This window comes from Microplitis demolitor, chromosome 3, assembly GCF_026212275.2.
Source record: "Microplitis demolitor isolate Queensland-Clemson2020A chromosome 3, iyMicDemo2.1a, whole genome shotgun sequence".
Classification (NCBI taxonomy): Eukaryota; Metazoa; Arthropoda; class Insecta; order Hymenoptera; family Braconidae; genus Microplitis; species Microplitis demolitor.
In genome coordinates, this window is record NC_068547.1 from 6,552,078 (window position 1) to 6,568,072 (window position 15,995).

Sequence of the window (15,995 nt, forward strand, 5' to 3'; positions counted from 1 at the left end):
TGTTTTAAATCGGGTTTAGACTAAAAACAGAGTTTTTTATTATAATTATTGGTCTGTGTTCAATTGTTTTCAAGGACAAAAACAGACTTTATTTACTATAATTTTTAGCCTGTTTTTGATGGCTTCTAGATCTAAGACAGGACTTTTTTAAAAATATAAATAATAATCTAGATTTATAAATTTATTTTAATTTTATTAATGTTTGAAACGCTAATGCGCTTCCGTAATAAGATGTCACAAGAATTTTGATGTTTTCGAATGCCAAAATATTTTCGATTTTATCCGGCAAATAAGAAAAATTTTTGAAACATTTTAAGAGTTATTTTATCACTTTTATTCAATGCTATAAATATTCATTCAAGACAACTAAAAATTAAGCTGTCAAACTTTCATTAACTGCCGACATATTCAAACATAAGATACTGAATAAATAGTAAACAAAACATAATCAATTCTGTAACTTAATATTTGTTTTATAAATATTGCCCATAAATAAAAATTTCATAAGTCCATGATTTAATCTAGTTTTGTTATTGCAAATTTTCAGAACTAAAATTTTAGAACGAAAGTTCAAGAATTAATTTAGTTTGGTCTGCCCGTAACGCAATAGTTTTTTAAAATAACAGGTCGAAAACAGCTTAAAATTTTTGTAAAAGATCAAAAACAGATCAAATAGTCCAATTAGAGTAAAATCAGATCAAATTTTCCAGTCCGGATAGATCAAAAACAGATTAAAATTTTGATAGAAGTTCAATAACAGACCAAGTAGTCCAAATACAGTCCAATTAGACTAAAATCAGATAAAATTTTTTGACCCGGGTTGGATATAGAATTAATATTTATTTTATCTTTTCGGATAAAAATAAAATTAAAAAATTTCAATACTCAATAAATCGACTGAGTAAATTTTATTTGTATCCAAAGTAAAATTTTTAAATCAATTACGAAAAATGAATAATTTACCGGGAGTAGTGTAAAGTAAATATTTTATACGGCGGTAAAGAAAAAAGAAATGAACAATAGAATAAATATTTATAATACTAAACTTTAACATTAAATAAACCCCCGTTGCGTATTAATTCAATCCATAAATCTTAGTTTTTTACTGTATTAAAGTTAATATAACAGTTTCCTTGTTCTCTCCCATCTTTTTGCAATATTACCCCGACATATCTTTCACTCTATATCTTCCTCTTTTCAAGAGCAATAAACTTTACCAAGTTATGTTGTGACAAGCACAAAATTGCGCTAGGAAAATTCACGCATTACTTCCGAACTTTTATTTCTCTTTTTTTTTTTTTTTTCATGTTTGTACCAACATTCACATGCAAACCTCACATTTGTACATATATGTATGTATACTTAAACATACACCCCTCACAATTTGTGTCCCATCTTCTTCTTATTCTCTTCTATTTGATCATCCACGTAATTTATTTATTCGCCTTGAAATCGCGGTGAAAACGAAGTAAAGTCGAGATGAAAGCAGAAAAAGTGCTTTGATCGAACATAAACATTTTGTGGTAAAACAAATTTACCTTTTCTTTTTTTTTATTACTTCCTATTCCCCTTTTTTATTATTATTATTTACTTTTATTTAATCATAAAATAAATCAGCCTTTTCTCTTTAACTTTTATTTTTATTTTATACTTTCTTTTAATTTTTTTTTCTATTCTTTCTGTTCGCATATTATCAAAGTTTACTTTATCAATGACTCATATCTTATGAACTACAATGTAATATAATGATAATGTAATATGTGGAAATATGTTTGATAAATTTTTTTCAAAGTTAAACATAAAGAGTGTAACAATGTAAGGCAATAAAAAAGAAAAAAAAAATTATAAAATGAAATGAAGGGTGACTCAACTCACCCCTATGCTCGAGTGACACATTGCGTTAATTTCTCCGCAAAAGAAAGAGGTCGAGAGTGCTCTCGCCTGTACTCGCTCACACGAAGCAGTCGTCGCTTCACAGGTGAGTGTAAAGAAGAGTGAAAAAAAGAGAACAAAAAAAATATACGAGTTTCAAGTAAAGAACAAAGAATAAAAAATTTTTAAGAGGACTGCAGAAAAAAACGATCAACTCTTATTCTTAGGATAAACTTTATACACTCAGTGGACCACACGCAAGGTCATTCAGTAACATCTTTTATTTAAAATTAGGCAGCTCAATCATACTAGACAACAAATAGATAACAAAAGTCTATTATAATTATTTCTTTAAATACCTGGGCATTAATTTTGTTATAAAAGCTTGAGTTTATAAATTATTTCAAGATGATGAAATTAAACAAGTTTCCTGTTTCACTACTCAGGAGAGTCAAGTTACATTTATAGAGAACCGTTATAAATTAAAAATTCCTAAATATGTGTTAAATCTGTACTTTTTATTTTTTAATACACCCAAGTCATCCTATTCTAAGAAATGAGACGCTACTGAATTTTTTTTTAACGAATAAAATTCCACGGATTCTCTAAATTTTATAAATAACCTTCGACGTTAGAATACTTATTTAAATACTTAAATAAATATCTAATTTGAAGTATATTATTCTTTTTAATTTCAACTTTTGTTTTTCCATTAATAATTATTGACATTTGCGTAATGATAAAATCTATAAAAAAGAAATATTTTTTTAATTGGAGCCTTGAGCTAACAAAGAACCGTGGGAGATTTTTTTCTTGAATTAATTTACGTCGGGTATTTAGAACGACTGTCCAGTTTTAAAATTCAGTGAGACCCAAATTTTGAAGGTATGATTCTTATGATGTTTTTGTACTCAGTAATGCTTTTTGCACGTTAATCCATTACTTTTTTTCAAACCCAGTACGACCATTTTTTTTTTTTTTTACAAGACAAATTAAAATCAAATTAAGAATTCACTTTTTACGAATTTTAAAGTAGACAACCGATCAGACTAATCGACAAAATATATATATGGGAGAGGGGGGCGAAACAGGATACTCAAGTAAATACTGTTTTGAGGACTCAAATACGCTGAATCTGTTTATTTTAATGATATTCAAAGTAAATAAAAAAAATTTCAATTGCCGTTAAAAAAAAAAAATCTGGATATTAAATAAAAATTTTTTTTAAATAATTTACATAAAGGAAAATTACATTTCACATAAATATTTTTTGACTGACATTCGATTTTTGAAAAAGTTTAACAAAAATGTTTCATAGTAATGCTCAATTATATTTACAAAAGTGAATTTGAAATGTATGAAAAACATTAAAAAAAAAAAAATTCTTTTATAAAATTTTGGAGGTTCCCCGTTTTGCCCCCCCCCTCCCTATATGTACACAAAAAAAAAATAAACTTTGAAAACTAGTGTTTCAACTTAGGACCCGACCCTAGATGCCAATACAGAGAATTTTAACTCATAAATTTTTAATATTTAAATTATGATTTTTAAAATTCAAATCTTAGTTTTTTCTGCATTGATAATAAATCACAATTATTTACGTTTTAATTATAAATGACAAAATTACTATTTAGCACGAGTACTTACTGATCACTTTATCATTATATTACTTGTCATTTCTCAATTTATATAGTTCCTTTTTCCCGTGTGTATATACTGATAGATTTACACTAAACTAATATAAGCAAATAATAAACATATATCAAATATAAATAATAATTATTACACGAGGTTGATTGAAATATAAATTATAGAAAATTAAATGCAAATAATCGCGAATAATTAATTAACCAACACGTGATTATTTCATTGAAATAATGCGATTTACTACAGAATTAGAATTGATTTTAACTATATGCATAAATGTCTATTTATATATAATGATATATTATAAATTAATGTATGTATAGATACATATAGCACAAAATATAAGCGTATATAATATTTGCAGCTAACAATATATATATTCACAAACTCATTAATGTTACCAAATTTTATGATATAGTTAGGTTGGAATGGTGGTGGTTTTGTATTCAAATTTCAATAATCTAGTATTAAACGTTATTACAAAGCGCAGTCAACCGCACAAAATTATTACGACGTGGTGAGGTAGATTATCCGCCCTCCGCCCATTATTTTTTTCTTTTAGTAAATTCTCTTTATCTCCTATTTCTCTTGCTCGTTTATTACCAACCAGCTATACCCACCACACACACATACATTACATACTTTCATTTAAAGCATTGAACATCATGACTATGAAAATTTATCATCAAGTGAATCGACTGGTATGATAAGTATAATCGTCAAATGGACACGTAGAAAAGAGAGAAAAAAAAGATAAAAAAAAAAACGACAACTGTCGATTAGTCAGACTATACAATCACGAGACAAGTCTATTTATGAACTGAGCAATAACAGAATAAAGGAAGAGGCGAGCAATAAAAAATTGAATAGGCAAATGTAAGTATAAAGGAGTGTGAGAAAATAATCAATAGATTGTCATCGGCAATTTTTTTATATTTATCATTTCTATATAATGATAATGACTAATGGTAATATAATTATAATTTTAATCATCAAGTCTGAGTATTTATATGTTTAATTTAGTTAAGTTTTTTTTTTTTTAAGTATCATTATTTAATTTAAATAATTATATATTTTAAGAATTTGAATAAATGGAAGACACTCAAGTGTATTTCAATAATTAATGGACGAAAGTTTTTGAAAAAAATTTTGTAAAGAAGTTTAAAAAGAAATAAAATAAGATAATTGTGACACGCAATTGGTATGAGTGCAAGAATAATAAAGGGGTAAAAATTTTAAATGGATGATTATATTTAATTTGTTAAAAGAAGATGAAGAAGACAAGGAAGAGCGAAAAAGAGAGGGAAAAAATAAGAAGATAAATCGTGACGTAAATTTAGAAAAAAGTCTGTGATAGTTGATTGAATAAGGAAACAATGAAAAGTATAACCTTGTCGTAGGATTAATCGCTTGAGGCACTTGGTGATTATCATCAACTATAAAGAGGAAGAAGAGAGATAAGAGATGAGGATGAACGAAAAGAATAAAGTGAAGAGAAGAAGCATCAGGCTCGAGGCGTGAAGATGACGACAACGAAAATGCATCCTTCTTGCGTCTTTACTCGGGTAGCTCGGGTACCAGCAGCCAAGTGAGTCAAGGGAATACCAACTAACTGAGAAAGAGGAAAAATGTAAGTTGTAAGGGATGTCGGGAGATAGAAAATATTGTAGAGAAGTATGAGGTGATGGTTAAGGAAGGAAAGAGGGAAATATAGAGTGTAGCGCTAGTGGAATGAGAGTCAAAAAGTCGTAGTAGTTTCTGTAGACAGTTCTTCCTTGGTCCTCGTCGTTGTCGTCGGCGTCCTCGTCGTCTTTAAAACCCGAGAGATGGGAAAGTTTGGAAAGCCTGAGGCAAGAACACTGGGCACGGACGCAACGTTGAATTTTCGAGGGACTGAAAAGTTTAAGTTAGCTAAAGTAGTAGAGGTTTACGAATACGAATACGAATAAGAAAGAAAAGAGATAAAGAAATAGATGCCAGTGGCCAGAAAGTCTCTGGAGAAAATGTGTAAGAGATAGAATGCGACCGTTGGGATACTGGGATATAACACACAAATGTTGGTGTATGTGGTGAAAACGGAGACAGAAAAAATATAAAAAACCAGACAGAGAGTAAGTGAGAAAAATAGAGAGAGAGTATGTTCAGAATTCGGAGCGTGTGTGGACAACGAATGTCAAGAGAATCGACGGAAGAGAGTTTGAGACTTTAAAAATAAAATTAAAAAATTAAAACAAAAGAAAAAAAGAGGGTTTGATGGGTAAGAAAAATAAATATAAATAAAAGCAAAGTCAAGGACGAAGATCGAACAGGAATAAACTGACGAGTATGCACGCTTGGACACGCGAATCAGAGAAAGACGATTGGACAGGTAAGCAGATATATAATAAGACAAAGAAGACCAAGAGTGAAACCAAAGTCTCGAGAGAATGCAGGGCTTGTGTTGAGCAAAGCAATGGCCCTTCTTTCCTTATCCTTGTTCTTCTTCTTATTCATCCTTATACCTTCACTATATACTCGCAATCCCGGACTCTTTCATAATTTCTCTCTGTCACGATCTGTCCGTATCGTTCTCTTTGTTCTCTCTCGAGAGAACACAGTCGATAGGTTTCCTGGTGCCTATTAAAATCCTTTTCTGATCTTCTCTTTACCATTGTCCACTCCACTTCCTCTTTCATTCTATCATTGTATTATTTCTCACTGCAACCAACTACTACCACCAACCAAAACTCCTATCACTATGTATTTTATATATATATACATATATATACATAGTTACTCACTTATACAACTTTGTCTTGGGAATTAAACCTCTTACTCACAACTCTCGCAAATAACTAATTCGTTCGTAGGACGCTTGGGGTTTTGAGCGTGACAAACTCAATAGCCCGAATGAGAGAAGAAGCAAACAATCAACGAAAAAAAATATTCACATTAACTCATTCTCTACATTATACATACAAACAATTATTTTATTTTCAGACTAAACCAATTTGAATTTTATTATTTTATTATTCTATTATTATTAGTTTTTTTTTTTTTATACTTTGTTAACAAAAAGACGTATATACAAACATTAGGACAAAATAGGCGAGAAAAATATCAGTCTCATCCGTTGTTGTATTGTAGTCTGCACGCGTGACTCTATAAAGGTCTAAGAGTCTAAGGAAACACAAAGATATTATTAAAAAAAAGGCCATGGAAGGATTAAAAAAAAAAAGTAATAATAAAACGCAAGAAAAAAAAGGAATGATGATTATACCACACGGCTTTTATATGAATCCAAATGCATTGTCGAGGCGAGAATGAAAGGGAGACAAGGCGCGAGAGACGCGAAAGGAGAAAAAAGGAGTCGACATCAACGAGGGACTGTGTTGTATACAACAACTTCTCTCTATAATACTACTCAGATGTTGTTGCTGCATCGAGAGAAAGGGAACTGAGAAACTGAGAAGAGGATCGTCTATGCTGTACCACAACTGAGCTATACACACAACTCTGAGGTAAGGCCTTTAAGGCCCGGCTCTGTACCATCATATTATATATATAAACATATATACATAAAAACACAAGCACATAGACAGACACAGCATCAGCCGATGGAGTAGAGAGGATGGTTGGTCATATACAGCATACTCTTCAGAGACCCCGTGGGACTGCCGCGAAGATATCTCGCTTAGTTTCATCTCCTTCCAACATATTACAGTCTACACTGCTCTCACGGATACGAATCCAAGAATCTAGGACTCAGGGATGTATATATATTAACATGAGTTCGCCATCACAGTCGACGCGCGCACGGTTTTCTACCAACGCTACGCTATAGTTTTAAGAGAAGGACCAGGATATTTTTATTTTTATTTTATATTTTTTTTCTCAAGTTTTTATCCTTATTCGCTTTCGACCACCATGTGTTTTCTCTGTTAAAAACTGTTCGTCCATTTTACCCGTTGCATCACACTAGAATTTACTTCTTCACGGTTTTATTCTCATTGAAAACTCCTTGCTGTTGAAGCTGATGCTACTGCTACTATTTTATTTTCCTTTTTGTTATTGTTGTTGTTGTTGTCTATTATTATCATTATCATTATCATTATCGCAGCCATAGCAATAGTCATAAACATAGCAATTATTATGACGAGTATATAATGGAGTTAAGAAACAAACAATGAAGAAAAAAGTAACCGAGATGAGATTTAATGTCCCGTTAGTGTCACCGTCTCTTCTGAAGAAGTAAAAAATAAACGTAGATGGATTATAAATCGAGTGGGTATGTCATCAAGTTTGAATTTATTGAACAAGTACGGTTTATATAATAGCAAAACTAGTTAATAAGATAAATAAAATAACGTAGAATGAAAAGCGTGTGAACTAAAAACCGGTCATCGCGTACTCCCTTGAACAAATACTCAAGGATAATCCGTCTAGATCTCCTGTTATTTCAGGTACTCGTGTAATCCTTCTCTGTGAATCGGATTCGTTGTTCTTTTTACGTTTTTTCCTTTCTATTTCTATTATTTTATTATTTTATGTTGTTTTTTATTTAACATGCACGCACTATTTTTTGTTTTCAATTTCTCAAACGGTCGGGACCAAAAAAAAACAAAGAAAAAAAAATTGTACCTTGCTAATAGAATATTTTTATACCCATAGAATAACAAACGCTTTGTAAATTGAATTGAATTGAATTATTTCTAGAGCAAAACGTCAAACCAAAACACATTTTTACACATATTTATTTATATGTTTTTTTTATTCTTTGAAATTTTTTTATTCCAATTGTTTAGCCGTTTACTAAAGTGACGTTCACAGTTCAGCGAACATGTCCGGGACACCGTGATCATAAACCGTGCCGACACACTCTCACGTAATTAATAAACATTTCCTCATACATATAACATATATACGTACATAAATACATACATGTACACATAAAGTTGACTCAGTAGTCAGACAAGAAAAACCACAAACATCTACAGTCGCACGAGAACCGACTAACTGGGTTTACCTTTGCTAAACTATTATTTTAAATTTAAAAAAAAACGTAACATAAACGCGTCAAAATTAATAATGAGTATTATTTAATGCTGCTAAATTATAATAACAAAAAAAAAAATATTTTAACTCAAGTCCTACTAAAATAAAATATTTTAAAAATGTATAACTTAAATTAGTGTTTAGACAAGATGGTTTTGTGGAAGAATGAAAAGCTTAACAATTTATCATCAAGCATGACGAATCTCTTTCACTCTATTTCTTTTTTAAGTATATATATATATATATATATACAAGTTTTAAGTTATAGTTGGGTCTATTGGTCCCTCTATCCTGCTTTGGAGCAGAGTACGGACGATTGACTAAGTATAACGAGGGGTTAAAACTATCCTGTTTTTTTTGTTAGTCATCCAGAACACAGACTAAAGTTGTATGTGAATATATAACATAAAGGGCGGTAGAAATATATATATATACATATTTATGTAAAAGTGCATTGCAGGGGATTGAGTGTAGACTAGTAGTAGGCGCGGTCTTTTCTTAAATGCCGGGAGCCACGAATACGAAATAATAAAATCCATTGGTATCATCAGACTAGTTGTATATTTAAATGCAGCCGTGCCCTGAAGGCGCCGCATCCTCGTACTCTTTTTTTTCATTTTATTCAATGGTGTGACGATGATAGTGAGTATTGGTACCCTGTCTTCTTTTCCTCCTCAATACTATTGGCTATATATTATAATATATACTATATAGTATACATTGGTGGCAATTTGCGATCAGGTTTGAATCGAACCGGCGGATGGATAAACGCTCGATTAATAATCACCGCCTCTTGTCGAAGGTCGTTTTGTGAGAAAGCCGCGCGCGTAATATTGCCGTAGTGCCGGCAAATAACCCAACATATAAATAGATATATATATAGATGTATGTATATATACATATAAAACACCACCGTAACACAAGACAGCTCTCTAAAGCTCTAAAGAATTAAATAGTCTTACTCGATTTCATTTGCCGACTTTTATATTATTATTTTAATTTAAAACACGCGATTTTATATTATACATAATATATATTCACCGAGCGATTAATCGAATTCCATTGGAGATCGAAAAACAAAAATAAATAAATAAAAATAAATGAGAATATTAAATGAAGAATAATAAAAAAGAACAAACGATATGATTAGATAGAATGATACGCTAGTTTAGATTAGTGTAGGCTGGGTTATTAAAAGAAGTTTTTTTTACTCTGCGTGTAGTGACGATAGTAAGGATTAATAAACATTCACGCGGCCAGAGGTCGCGTTACTACTCCATTCATTTTTATTTTGTTTTCATTTTTTATTATATATTTATATCTCCAAGCGGACCTTGACGACTCTCTTATCAGATGGAGCAACTAATGAAATAGCCAGCACTAAGAATAAGAAAATATTTAATTCTCATATCGTGTGCATAATTTTTTAGTTATTTTAATTTGCTATAACGTACTAATGCAAGTAGAAAATAATTATTTAAGATTGAAATGTATCATTGTAATATATTAAATATATATTTTATTAACTGGCGCATTGTTGGCCGAAAAATTTTCAGCCGTCTCGCCATATAACTCCTTTTTACAGCCGCATACCTTATTCAGCCATCAAAAACAAGACAGAAAGATCAAGGGAGAGGGAAAGTGAGCAAGTTCATTCTCTTCTCAAGTTATATATCCACATACATATACATATTATATACTTAAGATTTAAGAATGCCGGCGATACAGCCAACGAAAAACCCCAAGGATGTTATAACAACAACCAGGTAGAACTATCTCGTCCAGGTATAAGGATATTATCATTTCCAAACGGTATTTTTCGTTAATATATTTGCCAACCCAGACCGTAAACTTATTCCACGGTTAATATTTTTGTGAATAAATATAATTTATAGCGATCCTGAAGTTTGCAGACAATTCAAAATTTTTGAATTTCTTTTTATCAATTAAATTGAAAAAAAAAAAAAAAAAAACTAAAAATATGCACTTGTAGAAAATGAAAAAAACTTCAAGTGCAATTTTTTTAAATACTTTTTTTTTAATTGTATCGTTTTTAAAAAATTCAAAAATTATTAGACCTCGGCTAATTTATGAGTAAGAATGTAGCAGAGACAAATTTAGAATTTCAAATAAATAGAGTAAATAATTAATAATATAAAATTTTTAAAAAATGTGCATTTAAAAAATTAAAAAATTAATAAGTGCATTTTTTATAAATATTATTTTTAAATTATTTACTCTATTTATTTTAAATCTCAAATTAGCGTGTCTGCTACGTTCACACTCATGCTAATTTCAGTAATAATACTGAAGTTAGCTAACGTCTAACAATTTCTGAATCTTTTTTAAAAATGATAAATTATAAAAAAGAAATATTTAAAAAAATTGCACTTACAGATTTTTAAATTTCCTACATGTGCATATTTTTAATTTTTTTTTCTTGTAGTCAATTTATTGAAAACAAAATTAAAAAATTTTAAATTGTCTACCAACTTCGGGATTATATTCCAGTATCATAATTTAAAATGAATTTAAACTTAAAACTAATGAATAGAAAAGAAATAATGAATAATTTTTTTTTAAATAACTCACCGTTTTTCTGGCGGCCTCCAGCTCTCGTTTATCTTGGTCGATCGTTGGCTCCTTTCCACCCACCCCCTTAAACGCGCAGAATCATTTCGAGCGCCCGTTGCCTTCGATCCCTTAGCACACTTAAAAAAAAAACTAAAATAACCTAACAACCCTTATCCACGGAGCTGATTAACCACTTTTACCATAAGATATATATTTTGTGTGGCCGATAACACGCGACCCTTTCCAGTCGCTCGACCGGTATTGCACGCACACACTGATAATCACACACTTTTTTATATCTTTTTTTTATTATTACTATTGTTGTTGTTGTTATTATTTTTATTATTAGTAGAGTAAGAGTGAAAGAACCCTTTCTCTATCCAGCAACTTGACCTTGCAATATTATTTATTCCACAAATATATTTTAAATAAATAATAAAGGTCTGTCCAGCAAGCACAGGTATACTTTTAATTAAATACTTTCAATTAAAGTCAACGATCCCGTCTCGTCATCCAAGACACCTAGTATATTGACTTTTATAAAAATTTTTAAAGTATCTACTATCACGTCTCGAACCAAATCGAGTATATTTTTATTTAAACAAATATATATTATTTATAAATCCATCCACTGTGTTGTGTCGCACAGTTATTTCACCTAACTACAGATTTTAGCTTGCAAATTCACCCTTCACTTCACTTTTAACCACGGTTACTTTCTTTTATCTCTACTTGAATTTAAAAAAAAAACAAATGTTCACACACCAACACTTTGTCACTATTTATACACTAATTATAAAAAAAACCAACTCACGTATTTATTTTCCAGGTCTTTTCGCTCATCGATATATCGATATTTAAAATATAAAATGAATAGTTGCGTGCGTGGGATGGATTTAAAATACCACTCTTTAAATAACGTTATCACTTAACTCCAGTATCAATCCTAAAAAAAGTTAAACATAAAAAATATATGAGCATTTATAAAAAAAAAAACTACCGTAGTTAGAGAAAGATGAGAAACGATAAAGGAGCGTAAGTTTAATAAATAAAAATATAAAACTTAGTAAGCCACAAGAAAACGGCGAACTCTGCCTCCCACGACACAAATACACGTCTATCTATATTATATATATGTATATGTATATATAAATACAAATATATATAACAACACACACTGGTTTATATATTTATCTCTCTTTCTCAAACTTGCCGGCAACTCTCACTTTAGCTTTCTTTCCTTCTCAACATAACCATTTATTTGTTTCTTTTTTCTTTACCTTTTCTCGTCTGTCTTCTGCTACATCTACAACTATCCTCTAACACTAACCAACACTCGACCACTCACTTTTTTTAAATTATTTAATTACTATTATTAATTACAATAATAATAATAATACTATTATTTATATTATATAAAAAAAAAACAATATTTATTTATAAAAAAAAGTAACACGAGCGTCCAGTGTCCCTTAAAGAACGTGATCGAGTCCGCGCATTCTCCAGCACGAACGGCGCTAAAATGGCGATCGAAGTGACAGCTCTCGCGCCGGCTCACTTTGAAAAAATATTATTCTACGAGCACTTTAAACTTTATAATTTTAAATACACCGGGACAAGAAACTCCATTTATTGTTGATCTTATAATAAATATATATGTATATTTGATTGTTTAAATGTATGTTTAAATATTCAAATTTAAATGAAATTTAGTAGACGAATGTGAGTGAGATTAAGTCATGGAGTTAATGAACTCGTGTATTTGTTGTACTGAGGATTGAGAATATTATTGTTGGTTTAGTGTCTATATGATCTCACGCGTCTCGTTAACACACACACACACCCTAAGCACCGCTCTGCACCCTCTCGACGTTCGATGGCAGTTTTATAATATTTAACAACCCGGTACAATGTGCCACCACTTACGCGATTTATGTTTCATACGTTTTTGCGTGCCCGGACCACTCACGGGACTCAACTGCTGGGCTGCTGCTGCTGCCACTGTTAGCTTCCCTCTTACCTCCTATATCACCCCTCCAGTCTCCTCATCTAAAAACCAATCCAAGTCTCGACTGAAGCCCCTCTACTTTATTTCTATAGAAAACCTGACACACTCCAGTGCTACCCTCTGTATTCGATACTGGAATCTATGGGTACTAACCGTCTGGAGAACATTAGCTGGCAAAATAAATCTCCAAGTATTTAAACTCCCACGCCCGTATCACGACCAATCGAGAGTTTATATTTTTATTACTCCTGTTTTTCTATACCCAATTAAAATTCTACGCGGATTATTTAACTTTTGTTTGTGATTAATTTTTTGATAACGACCATGAGAAAAATTTACTCCAGGTTATATTTTAATTGTAAAATTTATTGAATTCATTAAATTTGATATTATTGAAAAAGCGAGACTTTAATTTATGACTTTTACAGTTTGTGGTTTCGAATTTATCTAATTAAATGTTTTTAGTTTTTTAAAATTTTAAATAGATTTCAATTTCCCGCGAAAAAAATTTTTCTTTTTTAATCACATTCAGAAATTACTAACACTAAAAATTTTGTAATATTTTATTATTGAGAGGAATTTTATTTTTCTGCGGACTGAATTATCATAATTTTATTAAAATTTAATTAATGAATTCTAAAAAAAGTAAAGCACGCGTTAAAAATAATAACAAAGTATTTAAAATTTTATTTTTACGCTTGAGAAAATCCAAGAGAATATTCATCGAATTGAAATTAAATAATAATATGAATAAAAAAATATTTTTAAATAAAATAAATTACTCGATAAAAAACCCATGTCTATAAAATGATAGGGATTTTTTTTCAACCCTAGCAGATTCGAATTACAGTAAATTACCGTAATTTACGCTATTCAAAAAATTCCATAAATTACTGAAAAATGCGGCATTTTACCGTAAAGTACGATAAAATAGGCCGTTTAGGTCAATTACCGTATGTGACGGCAAACTTACGATAAAATTGCGGCAATTCCCCGTAAAATTTACGGCAATGCTGTGTTTTACTATAAATACAATGCGGTATTTTACTATTTTTCGGCAAATTTGTAGTAAATCACAGTATTTTGCGGTAAAAATATGGAAATTTTCCGTAATTCGGCCTGCTAAGGAACGCACATTACACAAAAATTACTGAATATTCATGCACGAAATTTGCACCATAAACTTCTGCGTATTTCGAAGGAGATTTTTAACTGTATATTATTATCATTTTGATGATAAAAACTACATAATTTTCAAATTTCATTTCAAAAAATTTTATCGATTATCGATCCTTTGTTTTTTTTTCAAATAAAATAAAAGATTATTATATATGGGGCATTTCACGCCAAATCGACCATTTTGGATCCAAGCCCCTTTTGAATTGGCTAAAATTTTTTTCTCTTCTCTTACTTAATGAAAAACATTTCTCAGAATTCTGTCCAATTTTTTTACCAAACCAAGAAAAAATTATGAATTTAAAGAAAAAGACTTTTTTTAAATATAAACTATAACTTTTCAAAAATGAATAAATTTGGAAAAAAATTAATTCGATTATTTTTAAAAAAATTTTTCATTAATATAAAGTACATATTGCACGACTCATGATGCGAAGCATCAGAGAGTGCTTTACGATCGAAAATTTCATATTACTATCTGCAAGTTAAAACTAAAACATTAAATATATTTCTATAAATTATTCTTGGGCAGTCATTAAGAGACTGCATGTTGCTAATTCCTTAATTAGTTAGTAATTGTGTTAAGATTATTTTTTTTTTCAATTACAAATTTTTTTTTATTTAAAAAAATAAAATTAAATAGATTACTTGGATGACTATTGATGTTTTTACTCGTTTGTGAGTGAAATGTAAAGCAGAAAAAGGATAGAAATTCAAAATGAGGATTTAATATATGAGAGAGGGATAAGAAAATGTTGAAAAAAAAAAAAAAAATAAATAAGACGGATGTGCTGTGTCGATTTGCGAAGGCACGTACCAGAGATCTTTTCTCGATTCAATTTTGGCTCGAATCTTTTAGTAATCCTACACTTCGGAATATTTTTTTAGTTATTTTAAAAACAAATATTTAAATTATATAGTTGCACTTTTATATAAATAGTATATTTAGATACTAGAGAACTAAATCATTTATCGCAAAAAAAAATTAAACTGTGTGATAAATTATAGTTTATTTAGATAGACTACTGCGTAATGTTATTTCAAGTCCAGACTGTATTTACCTACGGCAACATCAACATCAACAGTACTGATCAATCGGTTGTGTAATTGCCGAATTATAATAGGTATAACGAATCGTACTATTGTAATTAATGTATTGTCTACAGATAATTGAACATGTTACGCGTTAATAGAGATCAATTGAATTTGATATTTAAATTAATTCATTTATAATTATTTATATAATTTTTAAAAATTAAAAACCTTTTTCGGGCGAGTGTTTTATATAATAAATAAATTTTTTGTTCATTAAAACCTCTCGCTTAGTAATTAACAAAGTTAAATTATGTTAAAAGTAAAAAATGAAAATCATCGGAGTACAAAAAAACAAGGCGCTAAAAGCGCGCAAACTTCAACTCCAGCTAAAGAGGGAGATGTCACTAATTGACTTTTTTTTACAGCATTTTTTTTTAAAATGTGTTTACAAAATTATACATTTTAATTTTAGATATAAATCCGTCAATAATTTATTTTGTTAGTAATTCAACCCATTCACGCAAATATGAAGGATTAAATTTGATAAGATTCAGAAAATTTTTTGACGTATTTTATTTTCAAAATTAATAAAATCCCTGTATTACGTAAATGAAGAACTTGAGCCATTTAAATACAAAGACTTTTTTTT

At 29.8% G+C, this 15,995-nt stretch overlaps 1 protein-coding gene across 3 annotated transcripts in view; it reads right to left on the reverse strand.

The window, feature by feature from the left end:
- Positions 1-13,108, reverse strand: part of LOC103568572 (plexin-A4) — a 179,065-nt gene extending 165,957 nt beyond the window's left edge. The window contains exons 1-2 of one of the 3 annotated variants that reach the window (XM_053737446.1): positions 12,408-13,108; positions 11,146-12,073 (exon numbers count right to left, since the gene is read on the reverse strand). The gene's annotated coding sequence lies outside the window, so the exon portion shown is untranslated. Of the gene's footprint in view, positions 1-3,519; positions 3,617-11,145 lie in introns of those variants that run through there. The other 2 variants (XM_053737445.1, XM_053737447.1) reach the window with 2 other exon arrangements.
- Positions 13,109-15,995: the final 2,887 nt, after the last annotated feature.